Below are 26,439 nucleotides of genomic sequence, written 5' to 3' on the forward strand. Positions count from 1 at the left end.
TTGTACTAGCTTCTTGGTGTAGCTTCCAGAACTCGAAACAGGCCTTTAAGTGGACATTTTTCATACCTGAAAGATGTATTTGAAACCATTTAATTTATTCTTGTCTCTCTGCACAGGAAGTGAGTAAACCTGCGAAAAGTTCATCACCGTTATTCACATATTTTTTTCTTCTTTGTTCTTTTTAACTGTTGTGACTTTTATGCCCAGCAGTTACTGATGGTCAAATGTATTCTGAAGCCTGGCCAAAGTTTTTTTTTTTTTTTTTTTTTTAGGGTAACACTCAAAACAAAGCAAATATTGGCTTAGTTATGACACTTGTTGTTCTAATACATTAATAGCCTATTGTTCACTGTGGTTGTCTCAACAAGATAATACATTGAAAAACAGCGTTTCCTGATAGGAAGTGAATTCCCACTGTGTGTCATAGGACCCCAGCCAAAAGCTGGGCTCCAAAGAAGAAACAGCAGTCCCTTCTAGGATTGCATAATGGAGCAGAGTAATGATTCGACTTTTTCTTCTCTGTCTCTTTTACACACACACACACACACACACACACACACACTAAAATGGCTTTCTGCTTCAGCTCAAATTATAATCTATTGGACTGATTTTGCTATCATAGGATTGTTTTTCTAAAATGACTGCAAATATTTTAGACAAAGCTGTTCAACATCCTGTAGACAGCAGTATCCTGTATATTTCTAACTGTAGAGAATTTCCTTAGTCGTAAATGTCACAATGGATGGAGTAACTTGACAAAGAAGATTATCAGGATGTGTCATCAAGACATAGTGTGACCATTTTCAAAGGTTAGTGTCATGCAAGCAATAGATTAAGTCATAATATATGCCGGTACAATAACTGTAACAGGTTTTTATATGTCAGATACATGTAAGTAGGCAAAAATTAAGCCTCAGTTAGTCCAACCATAACTTTATTTTGTTTAGAATCTCATTAGTGAGAAACTGATGTCACTAGCAGATCCATACCCAGAAGAGTGTGCCTCCACAGTAACTGACACTGTCCTAACAAGACATTAAACCTTTTTAAATACTTAAAATACATCTTTTTATCTATTTTCACAGACTCAAAATTTGAAGAACTTTCTCTGCCCAATTCCACTTACCAGTAAATATTAGAAAATTCTAACAATGGAAGAAATAAGAGTTGTCATTTTAATAGATTCCGGTGAGACTCTCTGTCATTTAGGTACTTCCACTGCTTAATGAAGTGCTTGGTTCCCAGATGGTCCTCAATACATTTTGCTAAACTGAACCACAGGTCAAACAACTGATATGAAAATTAACACAGAATACTGGTAGTAATTATGCAGCATTGCTTCGATTAATAAATAACATCTCAGGTTTTAGAGAAGCATACTTATTCAAGGTATATCAAGGTTTCTGCCAGGAAGCTAGGCTAAATCAGCATATGAACACACAGACCTCCCCCCCTCCAGGCTGAGAAAATATCTTTTTATTTTTTTGTTGTTATTACACAAATCAAACAATGAAGTTCTTTACCATTCTGCTCTCAGGACAGCTGTCATTTGACAGAATTGCAAGAATAAAATTGTGAAACAGGCAATCCTAAACATCTTATTTGTGATGCAGCAAAAATTTCTGCTTCTGTTACTTTATAACTTTGCTGTGTAACTTGATAACTTTGCTGGCAGGATAATAGTGTAGAGTTCACCTCTAAGCTGCTTCCTCAGCACCAAATCAGACAACTTCAGCTATGTCAAGCAATAGCAATTTTAGCATTCAATGAAACAAGGAGATGGATTAGAGGACTAGAATGTGAAAACAATTTAAACAAGGGGGCTGATACCAAGTTTCAAAGCCCTGAGGATTAGCCTTGAATGGCTGGATTCATTAAAAATTACAAGGATCCATTTTAAAAACAAACATCACCTCACTCAGAATCTTCTCCTCAAGTATTCAAGCTTGATAAAAGGATCTGCTTTTCTCTGGAATGGGTTTCATACTTCTGAAATTGACTTTTTAGAAAAGGAGAGTTTATATAAAATATAACATTCAACTTCTCTTTTTTACAGTCTTATACTTTAAAATAGCTTAGCCCAAATGGTAGGTCAAATAAATTACACATCACACAAAATACACAAAAGATGTTTTCAATTTAAATAACAGAAACTTAATATAAATTGGGTTATATAGCTCAAATCTTCAACAAAAATATAGGTAAATACTACAGTGTAAAGGGCATTAAAGCTCATCTATTTTAACCTCTCATTTTATAGGTGGCAAAACTGAGGATCAAGGAGGTTAACTGACCTGCCCACAATCTTACACTCAAGTTACCAGACTTTGAACCCAATGTTATTTCATGAATCTGCTGAAAAATGACTTCCAGGGCAGTTCTTACTCATGAATGGCTGGGACAGTGGAGCCTATCCTTGGTGTTCTAGCTAGAGGAGGAGAAATTGATGAGGGATTTCTCTATTTCTGCACAACACTATTACCCCTTTCAGCACCTGGGTTCTGCCCCCAAAATGGAGGTAGGAGAGAGGACTCATTAAGTATATCTGAGAGGGGAGAAAGGGAAGAATTTGGAAATAATCCAGATGTCAAAGGATGAATTAATAAATCATAGTACATCCATCCATACACCGAAGTACTATACAGCCATTAGAAAGAATGAGGTAGATACATAATGGTGTGCATAGCATAATTTAATTTGCTTTAAAAAAAGAAAAGATGTGCACTCATAGAAATTTTTTGGAAAAATAGAGAAGAAACTTCCCCTTAGGGAGTAGGGCTCAGGCGTTAGGGTTGCAAAGAGACATTCTGTCATATGTCTTGCATACTGGGATAAACAGGAGGGAATTTAAGGGCAGCTATATAGAGCTTGGTGAAAAAAAATTCACTCCACTTTATATTACATAATTATTACAAGAGAAAAATAAGATTATTATTATTTTATTTATTTATTTATTTTTAGAGAGGGGTGGCAGAGGGAGAGGGAAAGAGAGATTTTTTAGCAGGCTCCATGCCCAGCACGTGAGCCTGACATGGGGCTCGATCTCACAACCCTGGGATCAAGACCTGAGCTGAAATCAAGAATCAGACGCTTAACTGAGCCAACCAGGTGCCCCAGATTTTTTAATAATATTTTTTTAAAATAAGAATATTACTAGAGATATTAACTACTGACATTGTACAAAAGTTCCAAATAAAATCGATTTAGAAAATTTCCCGATTTCAATATTTAACAACAAAGTGGTTGGCAAGCTTTGCTCTGGAGCAACTATAAAAACATCTAAGATTAAGTGTATTCTCCTAGAGTTTAAAGGGACAATAGAGATCATCTAGCTCAGTAGACTGAAACCAACATTTTAAAAATGAAAAAAGAACAAAAAATAGAGTGTTTTCTGTGCTGTAAGGGAAGCTTATTTCAGAAATTAAGTGGTGTGTATGTGGTTTGTGTACTGGGTAAGAATGCAAAACACAACTTGAAAATTTATTTTCTTGTTGAGGTGATGATTAGCATATTCTACTGCTCAGAGTAGAATCAAAGAGTAAATTTCTAAAATTTCTGATAGACACAGTTTATTCAAAGTAAAGCTTTAGTTTTCATGTCATTTATAAGAATGATTCTGGGTTAACATCTAAACATTTTTGCCCTCAATTCCAATACATCCCCTTTAGCATTTTTGGAATAGGCATGTGTCTTCACAAAGAGAATTAGGGTATTCTCAGCTGGAAAAGATCGTAGAGAGCTAACCCAAATTCCCAAGTTTACAAGCGAGGAAACCAGTGTCCAACGTAATAGCCTTTTGATTCCCAGGCTAGCGCTTTTATCTGATACTAAGCTTCTACTTCATTCTTAACCTTGTGATGTTAGAAAATGGCTAAACACATGGGGCGCCTGGGTGGCACGGCGGTTAAGCGTCTGCCTTCGGCTCAGGGCGTGATCCCAGTGATCTGGGATCGAGCCCCACATCAGGCTCTTCTGCTATGAGCCTGCTTCTTCCTCTCCCACTCCCCCTGCTTGTGTTCCCTCTCTTGCTGGCTGTCTCTGTCTCTATCTCTATCGAATAAATAAATAAAATCTTAAAAAAAAAAGAAAATGGCTAAACACAATTACTACCAAGTTTTAAAGACGAAGCTAAAGCAAGGAAATGCTCACAAGTCTAAGTCCAAAAAGGATGACACAACGTCCCTGCTGCAAGCTTTATGAAAATCTGCCATTTTCAACACTCAGTTTGGATTTCAACTGAAGCAAGTGGTTTAACTTGCTTGTACTGAATGGGTGTGTCTACCCCACAAGGGTACACGATGAGCATGCACGAGAGGAAGACAACAGTCAGTACAGAAGAGATCACAGAGCACAACCTCTCTCTCAATATGCCTACTCTGGTCAGTGCATAATTAAACACTTCACCGGCATTTAAAACACAGCTACAAATGAAACCCCAACATGTGAGGGGAAAACAAGTCAGATCCATTTGCAAAGAAAAAAACTGCTGAATGTGGACCTCATTGAATAACGCAATTCTCCTATAGTTTAACTTACCACTCGCGTCACAAACTCTAGAAAGAACACAGAGGCACAGACAAGGCATGGAACAGAACTTTGGGCTGCAGCCTTCCCCAACTCTTCTGACAAATACCCAACAGCAACAGGACAAAGCATCATTATAACAGAAATAAAGGCTCCTTAGATGCTGCCTTTTTTTAATTCAATGAACCCACTCTTACACACAAAGTTCATGCCACGATGTCTCGAAATACAGTATTGCCAGATTATGCTGTTAATGGGTCCAATAAATTCAGTGCAAAACACTACTTCAAGCATTTTTATGTTAAGTAATTAGCACATTTGGGAAACCACCAGTATTTTCCTTAGTTTAAACAGTCATGGTCATCCCCCAAACAATTAAAAACAACAGTTCAGTAAATTGTTTAAGGAACCAAAAAAAAAAGCAAACAAGTGAACTAACAGGAAAAAATTGAGTTGAATGATAAACCTGCAGGCTCCTTCCCAAGAAGAATACTGCACATTACTAGCAGCTAGCACAAACTAGCCATCTATCTTATCTACGCTTCCCCCTAAATTGTGCGTTATCAGTTTTACAATAGACAATCCATTACTTACAAAAAAAATTTGAAGCTGCTGTACATTTCTTAAGCTGGTTTTTGTGTGGCAATTCTGATGCAATGCTGCCCTAAAAATGAACTTTGTTTTAAACAGTGAGATATCCACACTCGGTGCGGTTAGAGCAAGGGTGGAGCCCACTCTGGGGGAAACAACACACCCAAAGCAGACTTCAGTGACAGCAAACTGCACGTTAATACTGCCACAACATTTTTCAGGGCCTCAGAGTCAAAACTAACTGGTTAATCCTCCTCAAACAGAGGAGAGGAGGGCGGTTCATGTTTGTAGACCTGCTTTCCTGCTGTGAAATAAAATATGGGCTCATTTCTTTTTTGTGAAGAAAGAAAAGATAAAATCCGAGGTAGATCACGCAGCTCACCCAACAGAATGTGAGGTGGAAGTGGACTACTATAAAGGAAGTCCAACGATGCCAACTTCTAAGTTTAGCAACAGCAACTTCTGCATATCTCAAGGTGTTGGCAACATCGCTCACTCTAGAACTTTACTTTTGGCCTATTTAGCCAAATATGGGACCCAATCATGAACATAAGCATCACCCACCCTCCTCTATCAATGCTCTAGTTCTCCTGGTAATGCAGAAACAATAAAAGCATTTCTTATCAACTAACTAGCAAGAGTTGCCTTAAAAAAAAAAAGGATTTGATTTATAAACTCATTTTGGTAGAATTTTAAAATACATTAAAGGGAGAATTATTTTGATGGAAATCACTAATATGCATATTAGACTTTTAAAAATTTTATAGTCACCTGTTTTTTCAAATAGTTTCATAGTTTTGATTTTTAATTTTTTTCTGATTTATTTCCAAATAAGGTATTCTGTAAAATGTATACATACTGACTAAAAAACTTAGTGTCTAAAATAATTTATCAGTTATTGAAATTGTTACCAAACATCTGGTTATTGTTCAAAGTGATTTTAATCAATACTACTTCCTGTATATGAACATTCAGACACACAACCAACAGTTACTTTTAACTGAACTCCTATAACTCGTGGAATAAAAAAATAGTTTTTTTCAGTAAAATATCCACGCATGTAAAAAATAAGCTATATAATCATTTACACTGAATTTAGAACAAAGAAAAGGCTTTTGGAAAAGACCAGGAAAATATTATTTTTAATGATACATGTTGTCACATTACCCTCTGCGCCAACTGCTACTTCCTCACACTGGAACAATAAATCAGTCTGCAGTACTGAACACTGTGATATTTTCCTCCCCCGTCCCCTACCCATTATTTTCAGAGGTGGCCTATAACACCTTCTTTCAGGATCCTAGGAAGGGGGTGCTTGCTGACTGATCTAGCCTTTTGCTGGATTTTGAGGCTGCTTTTACCATAAAATAAATTAACCCATTCAAAAATACTTCTCATAGTTCACGTGCCTGCTTTATTTTTCAACCATACATATAATTACGAATCGCCTGCCATCCCTTGCTTTTCTCTATCTCACCCCTAAACTGAACTCAAAGGTAGCAGTCAGATATATTTGAAGAATCCCATTTTGATACTTTTTGGATTTGCACTGCTGGAAATGTCTGTTTTCAAGTCAAACTTCACTTTCACAGCTGCAAAGGAAATGACAAGAGAAGAAAAACACAGCCAATATATATCAGCAATTAATTCCATCCACAACTGCCCAGCTGTTTGTGCATGGAAGAATCAGTCTGTTTCCTTTTGGGGCTTTCACCACTGAAAACTGATACTGCACATTCAGAGACACAAGCTGTTTGTAACATGTCAGGAATGTGCACAAGATCACACAGAGTTGAAAAGACAAAATGAAATCCAGATCTAGTTTTCGTGGGACTTGCCAGTACTATTTTGTAGCTAAAAAATAAAAAAAGAAATCATAGAAACACCCCAATCAGAGAGCAAAATACATGAAAAAATAATCTCCCTTCTGACTATTATCCTTCCAATAAAGGGGAAAATCTGCCAATGACATCAGATTTAGTATCAAGAATGGACACTGATTTATTGGCATAGACAAGGTGTGACATTTTTAGGAATCCACGTGCCCCCAGTATGTTAAATCCAGCCAATACTTTCTGGACTACACAGTTGCTTGCCCAATGTGTAGTCAGTCCCTTTAAAAAAAAGTCCTCATAAACGTGAAAGTTGTTGGGACCACTGCTTTCACCACAGTGATACAGAAAAGCAAGTTTCTCCTCGTTAGTTCACGCATTATTTGACACTCACATACACCTGCCTGTTTCAGGGATTCATGTAAATTTACCGATCCAATCTTCTAGGGTAACTCTCAAGCAATTAAATTTCTCCTTCCCTCTCTGTACCAGTTTTGTGGATTTTAAATAAAAACACTGTCTACTGAATGCCAGAGGCTTAACACTTATATGGGCTCCTGCACAACTCAAAATTGTCCTGATCTCCCTCCCTCTGCCCTGCCCTCCAATTTTATATCAAATATTTGTTTCATTTAAATGCCATTTTGTTATATTTTCAAACACACAATATTGTAAAATAATGTGTGCTTTCAGTACATAAAGTGACTTGTAACAAACAGTTATGAAAGTCAGAAAAAAAAGATTTTTTTTTTAAAGATTTTTATTTTTTTGACACAGAGACAGCCAGTGAGAAAGACAGCCAATGAGAGAGAGAAGCAGGGGGAGTGGGAGAGGAAGAAGCAGGCTCCCAGCAGAGGAGCCTGATGTGGGGCTCGATCCCAGAACGCCGGGATCACGCCCTGAGCCGAAGGCAGACGCTTAACAACTGAGCCACGCAGGTGCCCCAAAAAAGATGACATTTCTAAAAGAAAATTATTCAAAACATTTTTAGCTATCTTATTGGTCTTTTATATGAAATTAAGTATCCGCATGATTGAACTCATTGTTCTATGGGCTCTCCCCTCTACTTCTGCTGCACAAGAGTTCATGTACTCTTCACACCCATACATTGTCAAACACAACTTGGATGAGACATTCATTTGGGGCACCACCAGGGGCTGGGGCTTAACCAATGAAGAGAAGATAAGCTCTTTGCTTCAAATACGAGAGGGACAATCCATAAGCTTCAGGATGAAGATGCTTTCAAGTGTCAGAACTCAAACCAGCACAATGAGAAGCTGTCTCCAACTAAAGTGCTGGGAAAGCACGAACAGTCATTTGTTAGAGAATAAAGAAACACAAGGCTTCTCAAACTTGTGGTTGACTGAAAATAAAGCACAAAACCAAAAAAAGGGCTTTTCCCTTAACAAACATCACCAGATCAAGGATATTTCTAGTGTGGGAGAGGGAGGGAGAAAAAAGTTTAATCTTTGGCTGATGGTGACATTAAATTCTAGAAATATGGTATAACTATTAGTGACTCAGCCACAGAGATGAGCTTTGCTTGGCAAGCTTCACCTCTGTGGGACATTCAGACTAACTTGAAATGTCTATAGGAAGGAACCTCCCCATTTGCAGGACTGTCTAAGGAAAGGAAAGGTCTCTCTGAGCTGTTTAAATCAGGTTAAATTCATGGTAGCTCAACTAGAGCCTGGGGTGTTGTTAAAAAAAGACTCAAGTGAGGAGGTGACTTTTTTTTTTTTTTTAAGATTTTATTTATTTATTTATTTGACAAAGAGAGAGACAACCAGTGAGAGAAGGAACACAAGCAGAGGGAATGGGAGAGGAAGAAGCAGACTCCTAGCGGAGGAGCCTGATGTGGGGCTCGATCCCAGAATGCCCTGAGCCAAAGGCAGACGCTTAACGGCTGTGCTACCCAGGTGCCCCAAGGAGGTGACTCTTGAGATTTTATTTATTTATTTGACAGAGATAGAGACAGCCAGCGAGAGAGGGAACACAAGCAGGGGAGTGGGAGAGGAAGAAGCAGGCTCATAGCGGAGGAGCCTGATGTGGGGCTCGATCCCATAACGCCGGGATCACGCCCTGAGCCGAAGGCAGACGCTTAACCGCTGTGCCACCCAGGCACCCCATCCGAGGAGGTGACTCTTGATATGAAATTGTTGATTCATTTTAAAAGTGATTTCCCCACCCTGACAATTATAATATTTTAATATTAATATGTTATTTTATTTAGGTTTTTAAATTTACAGCAAATTTGAAAGAATTTTATAGTAAGCACTATACAAGCCCTGTCTAGATTTTACCATTGACATTGTACTATACTTAATCACATACCTCATCGTTATTTTTAGTGCATTCTGAAGTGACAGATATCCATATACACCCCCCAATACCAGCATGCATTATCATTACCCAGAGTTCAATATTTGCTTATGGGTTTTTTTCTTTTGATATAAAACTAATATACAATGAAATGCAGAATGTAAATGTATACTTGTACAAACTCCTCTCAAAATACAGAACATTACCTTCATGTCAGAAAGTTCCCTCAAGCCTCTCCCCAGACAACCCCCTCTTCCATTTCCTCAGAGCAATCATTATTTTGATTTTAAAGTGATTTTAGGGGTGCCTGGGTGGCTCAGTCGATTAAGCATCCAACTCCTGATTTCAGCTCAGGTCATGGTATTAAGCCGTTGCAATAGGCTCCATGATCAGTGATCAGCAGGGAGCCTGCCTGAGATTCTCACTCCCTCTCTCTCTGCCCCTCCCCCCCTCATGCTCTTTCTAAAATAAATCTTAAAAAAAAAAAAAAAGAGTTGATTTTAAACAACTCTGAATAGTCATGCCTTTGCAACCTATGTGTTAGAACATTCCCCACTACGTCACATAACTTGGTTGCACATGAATGAAACAGATGGAAGGAGCCTAAGAAGAAATTATAAAGTTAAAAGGAAGTGTAGACTCATTTGCTCCAATTACCCCACTTCTTAGGTGAAGGAAACAGAACTTCAAAATTTTGGCTGCCTGTACCAGTCAGCCAGCTGGTAATTTATTGCTTGGGCCTAGTCTAAGGTTCTTAGGCAGCAGCTCTACACTTGGCTTTAGAATGAAGAGAACAGAAGCTTGGGAGAGAATGCTGGCTCAGAGGAAGAGCTCTGCCACTTACAGGCTATACATCTTAAAGTTTCTTGGTTTTTTTAAACTCCTTTGAGTCTTAGTTTTGTCCTATGTAAAGCAAGGGAAATCTTAATTCATCAAAATTGTACGGCTTAAAAGAGAGAACTTTTGTAAAGTGCCTGGCATGTAGTAAGCGATCAAAAGAAGGAAACACGGGAAGTGGAAGCAAAATCAACAGCTCTGGGGACAGTTCAAGCCTATGCCCATTCACATATTGCTTCAAAGCTTTTGTGCTACCCCTATGTTTGCTCTCATTTCACATACACAAAGAAAAAATAGCAAATAAAGCAGAACTCTTTATTCACTACAGAGGCAAGTCACTTTTTACGTCTGGAAAAAAAAAGTTACTTGTTTTTTCTTTGCCTTCCTGCTAAGACAGAACTGGAGTAGTAGGGGGAGGGAAGCATAGACCTTTGACTCTGTAGTGACTACTTACACCATATATACGTCTATCTCTACAAGCCTTTTATAGAGAGCTCCCTTTGCCTAGCGTGATCTTTTTAACCACCAAGTGAGAATTCAAGGCCCAGTTAAAATCTAACCTACTTTCCTAATCTACTCAGAACAAAATGAAAGCTTCTTCATCCTGTGTTTCCATTATGCTTTAAATAACAGCATTATAGAACTCACACCAGATGGCTGCTTCCATTAGTTTCCTTTACTTAAATGGGAGCGTCTTTGTATTCCAATGCCTAGCACAAGGAAACTGTCCTTAAGTGCTGCTGAATGGATATGGCTGGATAATGGGTACTCACTTATGATCAAAGTAGCAAAAAAACACTAAGTCTAAACACTCACCAAAAAGGAAAGCAAAGTGCTAGAAAAGTGGGGGGCAGGGAGATGATCACAGGGCATGAAATTAAAGAGATTAAAAGTCAACTGTGTGCAAACTCTTGTGTTCTTGGAGAAGTAACTGCTGTTAAGCAGTTAAAGTGCCACTGGAGTAATTCCAACTGCTATGTGCTGTAAATACCTACCCTGTGTACCACCCACAACTCCACGGGGCAGTACTACTAGGCTCCTTTTAGATATGAGAATACAGAGACTTAAGAGGTTAAGCATATAAGGTCACACAACTCGTGGCAACGGAGATAAAGTAGAGAAGTGATTTTTCATTACAAGTGATTTTCGTAATAGACCAATTTTACAGAGTGTGGGGAGGCTCTGGGTTTAAGAGAACCAAGACAGAGGAGGGAAACCAAACAGCACAAGAGATTCAGCTAAGAGAGCAAAACTCAAGGGGAGGGAAAAGGCCTGGCCAAGAAAAACAAAAACAAAAACAAAAAAAGCTGAGACAATTAAGAGGAGCGTGAGTTCTATGTAGGACTCAACTTCCATGGAACAGTCTGCCATCCTGGAGTTACAAACCTAAGTCAGAGATGGCCCTAGAACCATAGCAGTGTTAAATCATAGCTCTTACTCTTATGGCTTTCCCCTGCAAAACCAACTGTTCTCAGAAGTCATAAATACAACATGGATAACTCCTTGATAAAAATGCCAACCATGGTGTTCATGCTTCAGGAGATAATGAGAGCCTTGCCAAGTTGGTGAAATTCAACTCTTGCCTGCAGGCATCTGGCTATATTCCGTAATTTCCCATTTAGGAAAACCCTGGTTTTGCTTCCCTTGCAAAGATGGATTTGTGAAGGAAAGCCTCCACGTTGAAGTTCAAAGCCTCAAGTGCCACGGCCCTCTGGCTTACCTCCAACACAGCACTCATTACATTGACTCACAATTTTCTGTTTGCTGGTATAGCTCTCTCAGATGTGCTGTGAGCAACTGGTGGGCAGGGCCCCTCAGGACCTAGCATAGGGCAAGTTCAAAAAATATTATGGATGGTAAATGAATAATAACCTTTGCCTATTTAATATCTGATAGATGGTTATTTGTTAAAAATGGTAATCCAGGATTTAAAGATGAAGCAGTTACAAAAAAGGCAAGGTTGGGAGTAAGTGAAATATGGTTAATGTTCAAAACAAGGTTTTTGCTGGATTAAAAAAATGTATACAACATAACCTACAATGATCGGCAAGTTAAGCCTAATAAAGCTGACGGAGAAATTCAGTAAATCATTAGGTCAAGACTGGACATGATCCCCATTTAAAACAAAAATTAACCAAACTAGTGTGCTTATATTGTACCTGGAAGTTGCCAGACTTGAAGTGGAAAAACAGTATGTGGCTTTGACTCTCTCATGGCATAATACTTCCCAAAACAATGCATTTTATTAACCACCTTTTAGAGGAAGACAAAGACTACATGGGATAAAAAAAACATTAAAAAGTGAAGAGTAAATATTTATGTGCTATTAAAAAACCTTTCTTCACAGGGGCGCCTGGGGTAGCTCAGTTAGTTAAGCATCGCCTTCGGCTTGGGTCATGATTCCAGGGTCCTGGGATTGAGCCCCACATTGGGCTCCCTGCTCAGCAGAGTCTGTTTCTCCCTCTCTCTTCCCCTCTGTCTCTCACACTGCTCACGCTCTCTCTAATAAATAAATAAAATCTTAAAAAAAAAAAAAAGCCCTTCATTCACAAATAATTTCTGCTTTAGGGAAAAGTCCAAAAAAATGGAACAGAAAACAAGTAAATGTAAATGTACTATGGCCGTATGACACAGACATTCATGACACATGCAATTTCGTTTTTAAGATTTAATTAATTAATTGAGAGAGAGAGAGTGAGAGCAAGCACACATGAGAAGAGGGAGGGGCAGAGGGACAGAGAGACTCTCAAGCCGCCTCTGCACTGAGTGCAGAGCCTGATGCAGGGCTCAGTTTCACGACCCTAAGATCACAACCTAAGCCAAAATCAAGAGTTGAATGCTTAACCAACTGAGCCACCCAGGTGCCTCTGCAATTTCCTGTTAAAAATATTACTGTTGCTTTGATTTCCTCCATCCAAGGGTGTGGGGGACCAATGTAGGCATTTTTTAATTGCTGCTTTTTCTAAAGAAAAAGAAAAAAATGAGAAAAAAAATCTCTTCAGTTGAAAAAATGTTTCACATTTCAAATAATTTACCCAATTTTTAAAAAGCCTTCTTTTTTAATCTTTGGAAATTAAAGTATTCTCATCCAAAAAAAAATTTCTTCAAGTACTCAGCTTCAAACACTGCTGTAAGATAGGTAGGTGGCCAAGCTGACAAATCACATGACTTAAAGGATTAACGATCTTCTCTCAGATCAAGCTCTGGAACACATGCTTCCTATTCATTACATGAACACATCCTATCCTCTAAAACAAAATGTTCCAAATCCCCCAAATACTATCATAAAACAGGGCACGAGACAGGTTTAGAAATGTTCTCCTCTTTTTCATTCCCATTCTTCAACCCCTCCAGTTCCATCTGCCCTCAATGAAAGTATCTGTGGATAGTTGGTAGATTTGCCACCTTTGTATTTTCTTAGGCAAACTGGTAGTATGATAGGAGGTTTAATTAAAACAAAAACAAGGGGCCTGTGGGTGGCTCAGTCAGTTGGGCGTCTGCCTTCAGCTCAGGTCATGATCTCAGGTTCCTAGGATTGAGCCCTGAGCTGGGCTCCTTGCTTGGCATGGAGTCGACTTCTCCCTCTCCCTCTGCCCCTCCACCTGCTTGCGCTCTCTCTCCTGCTCTCGAATAAATAAATAAAATCTTAGAAAAAAAAAAGAAAACACAAAAACAAAGCTGTCCTATAAACACATCTCTTCCTAGCATTTTAGGAACACTTCAGTTTAGTGCGTACTTTCTGCCCCCAAGTATTAGTATAGTTGAAGAATATCAACTTGTTCTGTGCCAAATCTATAGCTGCATTGATTTTAATCTACTCTGATTTTAGATTTTAAAAATTTACCTTTAAATTTGAAGTTGGAAGTCAATCATCAATAAATCCTTCTACTTCTGGTTAAATTCATTTATTCTTTTAATAATTCATTCAACACCTATCACGTGCTACAGTTGAGGACCAGAATATGGTGTGGAGAGTGCAAGAAATGAATGAGATATTATACCTGATCCTAAAACACTAGCAACTTAGTGAGTTGGGGGGAAGAAGAAGGGAGAGACAGCTTCTTGTCAATTGTATTAGCCCACTGTGTTATCGTGTTATAACACATATTATGGACTCAGAGAAAAGAGCCAATTTGAAAGGTTCCTAGGAAGTTACACTTGAGCTTGGTCTTAAAAGGTTTGGCGGGGGGATGATGTACAACTCTGGCAGAAAGATATGAAAGACAACATGCTTCTTAATAAACTTGTATTTTAACATGTGGCTTTATTTCTTAAATTTATTTATTTATTTATTTATTTATTTATTTATTTATTTATATTTAGAGACAGAGAAAGAGAGTAGGAGGGTCAGAGGGAGACGGAGAGAGAATCTTAAGTAGGGTCCCCGCCTAACATGGAACCCAACACACAGCTCAATCTCATGACCCTGGGATCATGACCTAAGGTGAAATCGAGGGTTTGGAAGCTTAACAGACTGAGCCACCCAGGTACCCCAACACATGGCTTTACTTCAAATAAAAGTATCACAAATGGCAACTAATACAAAAGGGAAATAAAAATTGTCACTAGTTAACAATTTACAGTGGTTTGTATAATTTAAACTACAGGAACCCTACAATCTACTAGCAAACCATACAGTTTTGTGTTAGGAGCTTTTGCTTTCACCCTAATCTTCTGACTTGCGTGCTAAGAAAAGAACCTCAAAAGCCATTTATATATCCTTTCTTGGAACAATGTTTGTTCTTACGCTACACTAACCAATGACTTAGAAATAATTAAGACCAATTATCTTGAAGCCAGTCAAACTGTGATCTGCTACCACATCCTCATGGCAGGAGGAATAAGACTGTTCTAGGTTAATACCAAAGTCAGTATATAAAGACATGGTCAACCTGGAACAGGTACACCATACTCTATGGGCTCAAAACCTTAAAGGTATCAAGTACAAGGACAATAGATTTAATGGGAGGGGCTGGGAAGAAAAAAGAAAAACACAACTAATCACAAGCACTGTGTTTGTAAGTTGCCCAAATTTTCAAGTTCAAGGCTCAGAAAGATGTTGATACATATGAGAAAGGTTACTTTTGTGGGCTAATCTGACAAAAGTAAAAAGGATGCTACATTAAATTGTTGAGAACAGATCACCCATTTTGATCAGGTTACTAACGACATGAAAATGTCATAAGGTTAATGCTTAAGATAGGTTTCCACATGAAAGTACACATAAATAACTATCTTCAATTTTTATGAAGAATAATATGAAGATCATTATTTATAGCACACACTCTACGACAACCTAACTGAAAAATATCCAAAACAGAGAAATTAAGGTAGGATTATATATATTATGTGAATTCTTTAAAGATTCTTTGCCAGGTTCTTTTAGATAGTAATCTCCCCTGCGTTTAACATATTATACTGGGATGCAAGAGTCATGTGCACTTTATATTCGTGAATTCACACCTACGATCCCTAAGCTCTGACAAAGAAAAAAACAAAACAAAACAACAAAACCTGTTACAAAATGTTCAGACTGAGAAGTTTGATCATGGAGTAGGAATTCCTCAGTGAAACACACACCTTTGGACAGTGTATAAGTAATTTTCTCAGAATAATTAGAGAAAAGGAAAAAAACAACAACAAACCTCATGAGAACTGCTCCTGAGCCTTTGAGAAGGGAGGTGACTAGAGCAGTACAAAAACTGGGTGGAAGAGGGCGAAGGAAGAGCTAAGAAAGCAGATGAAGAGACATCCTAAAGCGGCCAAGAGTGACAAGAGATAAGGAGGATCAAGTAACTGTGGCAGCAGCAGGAGGCCGGGCACACCCACAGGGAGCTATGTGGCGTATTTCAAGGGGGTGGAACACTGTGAACAAGTGAACAATTTTGATTTTGTTTAACTGAAAGGCTGCTGTGCAATCCTACGAACGGGAAAAAGAAAAAGGAGTCTTTTTCCAATACAGAAAGTTCGGATGTAATAAATGGCTATCACTTGAAAAAATATTAAACAAAAAAGAATACCTTATAATATATGAAAATGAAAAATTGAGAACTTTGAGGAAAAGCAATATAAAGTCTATGTAAACCCAGAGCTGCATTATTTATTGATTGTCATGACAAAGCTTTTTATCCTGTGGACTATGCCATCCTTCAAGCAACAAGAGCCCCATAAAGCACACTGACAAGAACGTTGGGGTATGGGAATCAGTGTAAGGTTTTTCTTCACTCCAACTTTCAATTTGGCAGCTTATGGAAACAATTCTTAATGGCTGAGTTTTTAAAACTCACTCCAAGATAAGCAGGACTGTGACTCCTGTGGGCTATTTCCAAGTTGCCAAGTCATTAATCTAAAACAGCTCTCAACCCCTTTAAACTGATTCCTGCTGGCCCAATATAATAAATGATACGGTGTTTTAAATAAAAAAGAGGGAGAGGGAAGAAAGAAGGCCCAAACTAGTACCTCTGGAGTTACTTTTAAGTTCAAAAAAAAACTGGAAGCAATAAGATAATACACATTTACTACTATATTTTTCAATCATGTGCCTGGAAACTACAGAAAGGATTTTGGAAAGGCCTTCTGCCAGAAGCAAATTACTTTCTTCAATTTCAAGTCTGAACACTTATTACCTTTGCTACACCCCCAGAAATGAAAGCTGAAAAAAAAAAAAAAAGATATATTTCAAGCTTTTTACAGATGATTTACTACATTAATCAAATCTGTTCATTCCTGTAAGCGTTAATTAATACCTTCCTACAGGAATTGGAAAAAAGGACATCGTGCATTCAACAAGCGTTTGCCTTTGCTATGACACAAAAGTCAAGATGTACCTGATAAACCAGTAAGCAATCAGCTCATCTAGACCAATGTTTTTAGTATAGTCAGAACAGAGCAACCAGCCACAGCTTTAGCGTTTTGGATCACTGGTTTAAAAACAAAGATTTGTAGCTAGGGCTCAAAAGAGGAATCTAAACATGCAAATCTTTCTCAATATAAAGCCGTTATAGAGATCATACCATTACTAGGAAATACTCATGGAAACACTTTTATTTCAGTAATTTCCAAAATAACTAGACAATTTAATCATATCACAAAACAATATAAACAAATAAGAAGTGCTTAAAACTTATGAAGGAATCCTAATCATAGTCCTAGTCGATTTATTAGGATGAATAAGATCAGAAGTAAAAAAAAAGTGCTTGGTCTTCTAAAGATGATGAGCTCAATGTTGTGAAGAAAAAATTGCTAAATTAGAAAGCAGGTTTTCCTCAAGTCATAAGTTACAGGGGTGGAGAGTTCTTTCTATAAGGTAGGGAGTTGTTATAGTCCCCCACCATACGCATACACATAAATCCAGAATTCTAAAGGGTAATCCCCTCAGTTAAAAGGTAAACCAAAAAAATCTATCCACCAACAGAAGGAATTAAAAAGCACACACACAGAGACCAAAACCCACAACACCTTAATCTGTCTTTTCCAGAATGCTGAGTGGGAAAAGAAAAAGTCTCCCTGAGAATCTGTAACAACAGGTCTACTCTTTCAAGAATTTGGTACTTGAAAAAAAAAAAAAAAATACACCGCCCCCCCAACATGGTCCAAAAAATATTAAGCCAAGAGAATAACATAAAGTGGCTTTAGGTTGGTAGCACCCCTGACACCCCACAAAAAGGCAAGATAAACTCTGTCTGGAGAAAGGTGCTCTCAAAACAGACTGCCTAAGGATTTCCACAGATAAAATTCTGCCAAGTTAAAAATTCAGAATTACAAAGCACATGAGTAACAAACCACATTAAACAAAAGTCAGCGGAAACAACAGAGAGTAGAATTTGATACCTCCCCCTAAGAACCGCAGACAACAGAATACTAAGACACAGAACATATTTTATCGTTTTTTTTATAAGTTTATAAGTTTTTTTTTTATAATGTTCAAAATCCTTAAAGATCGAATCGGAAGCATGAGAAACAAGATGTTATAAAGGAAGACCAACAGAGCTGAAAAACTATAGAATAACTGAAAAAACTTAGTGAATGGATTAAACAGAATAGACTAGACCCACGTAGAAAGAATAAACTGGAATCTAAATTTGAAAAAACTAGCCAGAATGGCAGAAAGACAAAGAAATGGAATGTATAAAAGAGAGGCTAAGAAACAGAGAGAGCAAAGAGGTCCAACATACCGGAGTTTCTAAAGAGGAAACAGAATAGGGGAGAGGTGGTATTTGAGGAAATCATGGCTAGAAACTTCAGAGACAAATCACCTATAAAGGACTGTTAATTACATTTGCAATAGACTTCAAAAGAAAAAAAGTCATAAGACATAGAAATAATAGTGCTGAGAGAAGATAACCGTCAGCCTAGAATTATAAATCAAATGGTACTATCAAGAGTAAGTAAAATAAAACACTGTCTCACTAAAGAGTTCTATGAACTCATTAAAGGAACTTTTAAAGGATGACTTTCAGAAAAATTAAAACTAGAAGAATGGAGATGGAAGAGGAAAGAAAATGGCAAACAAGTGAATAACAAGTGAATAATTTTTTTTTTAAGATTTTATTTATTTAGTTGACAGAGATAGAGACAGCCAGCGAGAGAGGGAACACAGCAGGGGAGTGGGAGAGGAAGAAGCAGGCTCATAGCGGAGGAGCCTGATGTGGGGCTCCATCCCATAACGCTGGGATCACGCCCTGAGCCGAAGGCAGACGCTTAACCGCTGTGCCACCCAGGCGCCCCAACAAGTGAATAATTTTTAAACTACCATATAAAATAACAGCAATAACAAATGTAGATGGTTAAAAAAGTGGAACTAAAATCTTGATCAATAATATCACATTAAGATGGAAATGGAGAATGAGAGTTAAAGTGTTTTAAGATCCTTGTATTGTTCAGAATGGGAGAAAGAACTATGGACTTTAGACTGATAAAACTTTAACCTGATAAAAGATTATCCAGAGTATATTTTAAAAATCACTAAAAAAAAAAAAGACAAACTAATCTGCTTATTAGTAAAAGATCTAAACAGGTACTTCCCAAAAGAGAATGTCCAAATGACCAATAAATGAACAAAATGCCTGTCGCCATTAGTCATCAGGGAAATACAAATTAAAACCACAAGTAGATATGCTATCTACCTATTAGTTTGGTTAAAACGAAAACAAAAATAAAAAATTGTTAATACCAAGTACTGGCAAGGATCTGGAGCATCTGGAACTCTTAAATAGTACAAATCCTTATGTCAATTAGTACAAGTATTTTGGAAAATTCTTTGGCATTATGTACAAAAGCCGGACACACATATGCCCTATAATCTAGCTACACCTCTCCGAGAAATACACTCAACAGAAGCATATATGTATATGTATATACATATGTGTATATATATATATACACACACACATATATATGCATGTGCACACACATATACATAACTATATGAACACTAAGTTTATATATACATATACATGAACACTAAAAACATACACAAAATATTTATGGCAAAATTATTTTTTTTAAATGTTTTTATTTATTTATTTTAGAAAGAGAGATAGCGAGCACGAGTATGAGTCAGGGGGAGGGGCAGAGGGAGAAGGAGAAGCAGCCTTCCCACTGAGCAGGGAGCCCTGGGACATGGGGCTTGGGGCTCGATCCCAGGACTCTGAGATCATGACCTCAGCCTGAGCAGAAGGCAGACATTCACTGGACTGAGCCACCCAGGCACCACCAGAATTATTTTTAATAGCCCCAAATTAGAAACTATCTGAATGACCAACCACAAAAAGGACAGATTATTGTACATTCACAACAAGGAATACACACAATGAGATAAACTATTATTACGATGCAACAACATGGATGAATTTCAGACAAAAATGTTGAGCAAAAGAAGCCAGATAAAAAGAGCAGATATTGAATGATTCAATTTATATAAAACTCAGAAGCAGGCAACACTAACCTATGAGGTGCCAAGATTATGGGTACCTTGCCAGGAGGAGATAATGCCCAAGAAGGCAGGCACATCAGGGTGTTCTGGTGTCCATGTCTTGATCTAGGTGATAATACACAGTGTGTTTATTTGAACACACCTGTCAAGCTCTGTCTTATTATTGTGTACTTTTCCATAGGTCTATTAAACTTATATTTAGTGGTTTACCTAAAAAAAATTAAGATAGTCTACAAGAAAAGTTTCCCTTTTCTTCTGTAGCAAGAGCTTTTAACTTGATGCCATCTTTTCTGTTGGCTAGTTTAGCTCTATGGAAAAACTTACATCCTCTTTCTCACAAAACCAAAGCATTTTCCAAATCTAAACTCTTTAAGAAGTAATCCAAGCTCTCTCACACATGTTGAATTGTATATTTCCTATAAAAACAAGAACAAATTAAGTAATCCATATAATTTTAACTATTCAGTATGGAGGAATAAATTGAGAGACTCTCAAGACAGAATTTAGGTCTCAAATCAGTACACTACCTACTCCACTTCTTCACATTAACAATAGAGTGAACAGACTGAAATGTGCAGTGCAGCTGAAATGATCACAACGTTCAAACACTGGTCAACAGCAATGTTAAGTATTAACACTTTCCATTGTCTGACCTATTCAACAGCTTCTCCCATCTTCAGAATGCGCTACCATTTTTCAGTGAGTAGAAACATTCTCAATACATTTAAATATAAATTAGGCCTCATAGTCATTAAAAAATTAAGACACTGTTCAAAGCTAAGTCATTATGTAAAATAAAAGCAAAAAACTGTAATTATTAACGTACAACAAACAATCAGGAATTCTTCCCCCCCACCCCGCCCCCATCGCATGTTCTCCGCTGGGTTAAGATTCTGAAATTCCTATTTAAAACCAACACATGGCACACCTGGGCGGCTCAGTCGGTTGGGCATCTATCTGCCTTTGACTCAGGTGGTGGTCTCAGGGTCCTGGAATTGAACCCCACGTTGGGCTCCCTGCTCAGAGGGGAGCCTGCTTCTCCCACTCCCTCTGCTTGTGCTCTCTCTCCCTCGCTCTCAAATAAATAGATAGATAAATAAAATCAATTTCAGTGTTATACATTCTTACCCTATCATAAGAGAATTTTCTGGATTCTTATTGCATAGAAACATTACATTTATGTTATCTTACTTTTGCTTAACACTGTTTTATCTCATTGTCCAAGAATCTGATAGAGAATGTGACATGAAAATCTATCTGTTGGCAGAATGCTACTTTCTGACGTTACTGAAGAACAAAGGTGGGACGATTCCCAGAAAAAAAGTGGAAGATTTAGTCTCATTCACTAACTTACTAAAACTGCTTATTATTTTGAAAATTTTTGTGGTACATGTCATACTTTCAAATATATAAAGAATAATGTATTCTCAATAATAAAAAACCTAAGAGCAAGCTGAACTGGGTTCTAGTTCCAGTTCTAACTCTGATTCTAACAATTCACAGCATGATTTTGGCCAAGTTATTCAGTCTTTCTGGGCCTCAGTTTCCTCAACTACAAATGAGAGGATTGAATTGGATGTCAAAGATTTCATACAATGCTAACATTTTAAGATGAGTTTGTTGAAACAAAGTATTGCAGACTATAAATTTAAACAGATGACTTTACTACCTAAACACGGTTAACACAAAAGAAAAAGCAAACATTTAATCCTTCATTAGCCAGTCTATTTGCTATGGAAGGTCTTCAAGCAAATGGATATTTTTCCTTTACAAGCACTTGTATTCCATCTATGCATTTGTTTTTATATGCCCTGTAGACAGACTCTGTGAAATACAGTACCAATTTGTTTTCTTCCTTACAAGAGTACTTCTTCGAAGATGCTCTCATTTTAAGTTCCCAAAGGTACAAAGGCTTGACTCTAGTCAGTCCCCTCACTTAGACTTCTCCAAGACCAACCAGCAGTAAGAGAAAAAAAATACAATCCTTTTCTAGACTGTACTACACCAATAAAAGTGAATGTCACTGAATAAGTCAACCCATAAACCCCTGTCCACTATCTACACTGTCAGGAAGCCATCAACGTTACCTGCGTGTACCTTGGCTGTAGTATATGGCTTTGCTTGATGATCCCCACCATCTGGAACACTATGGCTTCATCTTTTTTTTTTTTTTTTTTTAAGATTTATTTATTAATTTTAGAGAGAGACTGTGCGAGTGGGGGAAATCTCAAGCAGACTCTGTGCTGAGCACAGAGCCCAACTTGGCGCTGAATCTCAGGAGCCTGAGATCATGACCTAAGCTGAAACCAAGAGTCGGACACCCAATCGACTGAGCCACCCAGGTGCCCTTGGCTTCATCTTTTTATCTTTCATATTATACACTGAGTCTCTGAGAGTAACAGACACTAATAGGAGAGACACAACTGCATTTTGTGCTAGCAGAGCTCAGGCTCCATGAATAGCAAAAACAGCTGAAAAGACCTTAAAGGTCATCTAGTCTAATTCTCTCTTTGCACTTGTGAGAATTCTGAGGTGCCTGAGGTCACTACCTAAGGTCATACAAAGCACTTCTCTCCTGACTTCAGGCCACACTTTTTCCACTCCAACAAACTTAAAGTTGCTGCTTAGGAGAGAATGCTCAAATTGGAATCCTCTCTCCTATGGAACATGTTGTTATTCCTCTGTATCATCAATGAAACATTGCACCTCAACTGAGATGGCAAAAAACATTTCAAACCTATCTGACCGATGTCAAATATGAAGTTGTGCTAATATACATAACCTACTAGTGTACTAAACTTAAACATTAGAGTATAAAATTTCAAGGAAGGATGGAGCCCTGGGTAATATCATGTCAGTGGCAATTAAAGATGTTTAGGATGGTCAGATGAAAAAAATAACATCCTGAGGTTGTTGTAAAACTTCTGAGAATAAAATAGTGGGATGGTTAGAATACAGAGCAAGTATTTAATTCTTTGTAAAGGAATTGTGTGGTTTATTTAAAAAAATAAAACTACTTCAATTATAGCACTAGTCTAAAACTTTCAAATGCTCTTGGGACCTTCTTTTAAAAATTGATTCAGAGGGGGTTTCTCGTCATTCAGTTTTTGCGGCACACATACCCATATTTAATTCACTCTGACTATAACCTAGTATTTAACCATTGTTCACATTCTTATCTGGGCACATATCCAACCTCTTCCTCCATGAAACACTGGAATAAACTTTAATATATTAAGAAATTAGAAAAATTAAAAGAACAGGAGAGAAAGCAAATGCATTTTCACACAAAGTACAGGATACAGCTGTGATCTGTCAAGCTTACAGACTATCTCCTTAACTAAAAGTAAAATTACAGGACTCTCCTTAGCTGAACAGGAAGTAGCAATCTAAAAAAAACATAAATGTTCCCAAGCCTCAATTCTATTCCCTTCACTTCTCATTTCTAGCACATACTCACCCTTTGACCAGGTCTGTGTAATACACCCATTCAAACAGCCTTGATGAAGTGTCAGTAATCCTATGGATGACAAGTATTTTGAGAGTCCACAGAATAACCTTTAATCATGATGTCCCCAAATAAAAAACCTGTGTTGGCTATACTCGTCTGAAGAAACAGGTTGTAACAAAAATGACAAAACCTGCCTTGGCTCTTAAGAAGTTCATATTTCTATGTATGATCCTTAGTTTCCCATTTCTGAAAGCTGTTTCTATGGTACTAAAATACAACTTAAAAAACCCAGAAATTCCTGTTCTATCCTTTGCAGGATACTATGTAAACTCATAAACATCAGGCACCTTATCCAGGCCCAAGGCAACAGAGGTGGAGAGGAAGAATTTCATAATGGAGCTAATGTGATTTATCAATTATAATTTAAAAAGATAAAAGCCAAGAAAGAACTAGCAAGAGAATGTTCAAGGCACTAGAAGCCGCATGAGCAAAAGCAGCAGTATATCTGAGGCCAAAAAAATTTAATAGCATGGCAGATCCTTCCTACAGCTCCACTCTAAGTCAGTTAGCTGGACACTTAGATGTTTATTAGAGGTGCTCCCATTAAATCAACAGGAGATCATATTCAAAATGGTAGTTCTACATACACATAAGAGGCTCAAAACAAAGGAAACTGTGATATGCTCAAATGGGTGTGTTTACAGAAGAGAGGAAGTGGTGAGCATTTTAACAAAGAAAACACTCTAAAATCACTTTCAAAACCCCTTTCAATCTTTCAATTTTCCCAGCTTACCTTTTCAGTCAATTGGAGGAGAGCAAAGCAGTGTTGCCACAGTTCTCACCAAGTACTATCACCATGGGTCTGACTATACAATAACAGAGCTAACTCTCAAACCATCTTGGGAAGTCACCAGAAAGTCACTGTCTTGTCAATTAGATGGCATATATTAGAAATGAAAAGAGAAGCTGTACAGAAAAAGCACTAAAAGAACACATGGAATAGAGAGAAGGAACTCTTTCTGAGATCTTCCCCTCTCCCACAGCAGGCTCTGCAATTTATGAACAGCTGGGAAATTTCCTTTTCACAGGAAAAGGAGGACTTCTTAGTTCACATAAAAGTGGAAATGACAAAACTGTATCATACAGCAAAAAGGTGTTTCCTGGAGGAAGGAGACAGTACTGCATTTACACACACACACACACACACACACACACAGGAAAAGCAAAACACATGCAGACAACAAGCAGAAAAAATCTTTTTCAAGAGATTAAGGATAAAATAACTAAATCAAGGAAATGTTTCATGGTCGAAGTTAACCTCAATGGGATACTCACCTTGTCCCAGGGGTTATCTCAGTGCAAATACACTTAAGGGGAATCATAAACACATATTTGCACTTCATATTCATGGAGGGATTCTTACCACTATTTTAATAAATACCTAGTTTCAGCTTTCCTTCCACATGCACGCAAAAAGAATTTAATCTGTTTCATCACTAATTTATCACTAGTTCATATAATTCAGATTATTTCAAAGGATTAATGCTTGAATGGTTCATTCTTTAAAATATACTGATTCTTAAGCACACTCCTTCATTCTACAAAAACTATCCTTGCAGTGTCTACTAAGTGCTAGACACCGGTTCATGTTAGGCACACAGTGGAGAACAAGTTTCCTGACCTCAAGGAGCTTACATCATTCACCATAGTGAAGGAGAGGCTTTAAAAATCCCTTTGCCTACTCTCACTTTACTGACTAGGGCAGTGGATTTCAAACTTTACAGTTTTTACTGCAAATCAGAATCACACGAGGAGCTTTAAAAAAAATTCCAATGCCCAGGTTGCACCCCATACAATTTAAATCAGGATCTTGGGGGTAAGACGCAGATACCAGTATTTCCAAGTTTTCTAGATGACTCCAAGAACAGTCTATCAGAGTACTAATGAACTAGAGCATTGGTTCTCAACTTTGGGCCTTTGAAGGAATGGAGAATAAAAATACAGAATCTCTAGAAATAGATTCCTCTATCTTCTCCCTATCATACCAACCAAGTCAGAAGGTTCACTGCGGGTACAAGACAGTTTACTCTGTGGGGAGGTGAGATGTACTTGCTATCCACAATGGCACCTTCCCCATTCCTCACCTTAGTCAAAATATAGTCTCTGCAGAGGGGGCTATCAAGCATGCCGTTTCTGCCTCCAGCTTGGGTATCTAGGCTACACAAAGTGGGGACAGAATAGTTGTCCTGAGATATGTGGACACATATAAAGCATATAGCGGTACTTCCATAATCTAATAATCATAGCATAAATTGTTTAAAATATTCTGCTTATTGTATTACTTTTTAAATCCTAGGGTCAAAAAGTCACACTAGGGTTGAAATAAGCAAGAATGTGTTAGGCACCATTACTCAAGTATATGTTTGGGAAGAATCAAATAATCCCAAATCAAGATGTTTTGGTTCTCAATGGGAAGAATACAGGCAGGCATTAGGAAATGCCCTAACTCAAAGGTAAGTATTATTAATGATGTTGTGGAATTAAGGGACATAAGCCAAAAAACTAACAAAAATTAAAGTCCTTTATAGAACAAAATATAGTCCCTTTAAATTCCATATTTCTATATATTTATTTAAAAAGCAATTTAAATCAACCAGTAAAAGCAAAATGGAGCTCAATTCCCCCCCCCCACAAAAGGGCATTCCCTGCATTTAAAAAATTATCATCAAAAATTAAAGGTTTATGTACAAAATTCTAAAGAATTCACATTCTGGACCAGCACAGGTATGTCACGGATCTCTCCCTTCCTGATTGTTTTCATCTTACAGATGAATCACAAGTATTTCTCAATATTTATACCATGTGTTGTAATATCCACCATACTGAGTTTTTTGTATACCGCTTTTCTCTTCTACATGAATATTCTAAATTCTTAAAGCATGTCCCAT

General features: G+C 37.6%; 1 protein-coding gene across 20 annotated transcripts in view; it reads right to left on the minus strand.

The window, feature by feature from the left end:
* Positions 1–26,439, minus strand: part of ADD3 (adducin 3) — a 126,095-nt gene that overhangs the window by 53,630 nt on the left and 46,026 nt on the right. Inside the window, exon 1 of one of the 20 annotated variants that reach the window (XM_057308907.1) lies at positions 5,119–5,618. The exons of 17 other annotated variants lie outside the window; for them this stretch is intronic. The gene's annotated coding sequence lies outside the window, so the exon portion shown is untranslated. Of the gene's footprint in view, positions 1–5,118; positions 5,619–26,439 lie in introns of those variants that run through there. 2 more of the 20 variants (XM_044382104.3, XM_048218756.2) reach the window with 2 other exon arrangements.

The sequence above is a fragment of the Ursus arctos genome, unplaced genomic scaffold, assembly GCF_023065955.2.
Source record: "Ursus arctos isolate Adak ecotype North America unplaced genomic scaffold, UrsArc2.0 scaffold_7, whole genome shotgun sequence".
Lineage (NCBI taxonomy): Eukaryota > Metazoa > Chordata > Mammalia > Carnivora > Ursidae > Ursus > Ursus arctos.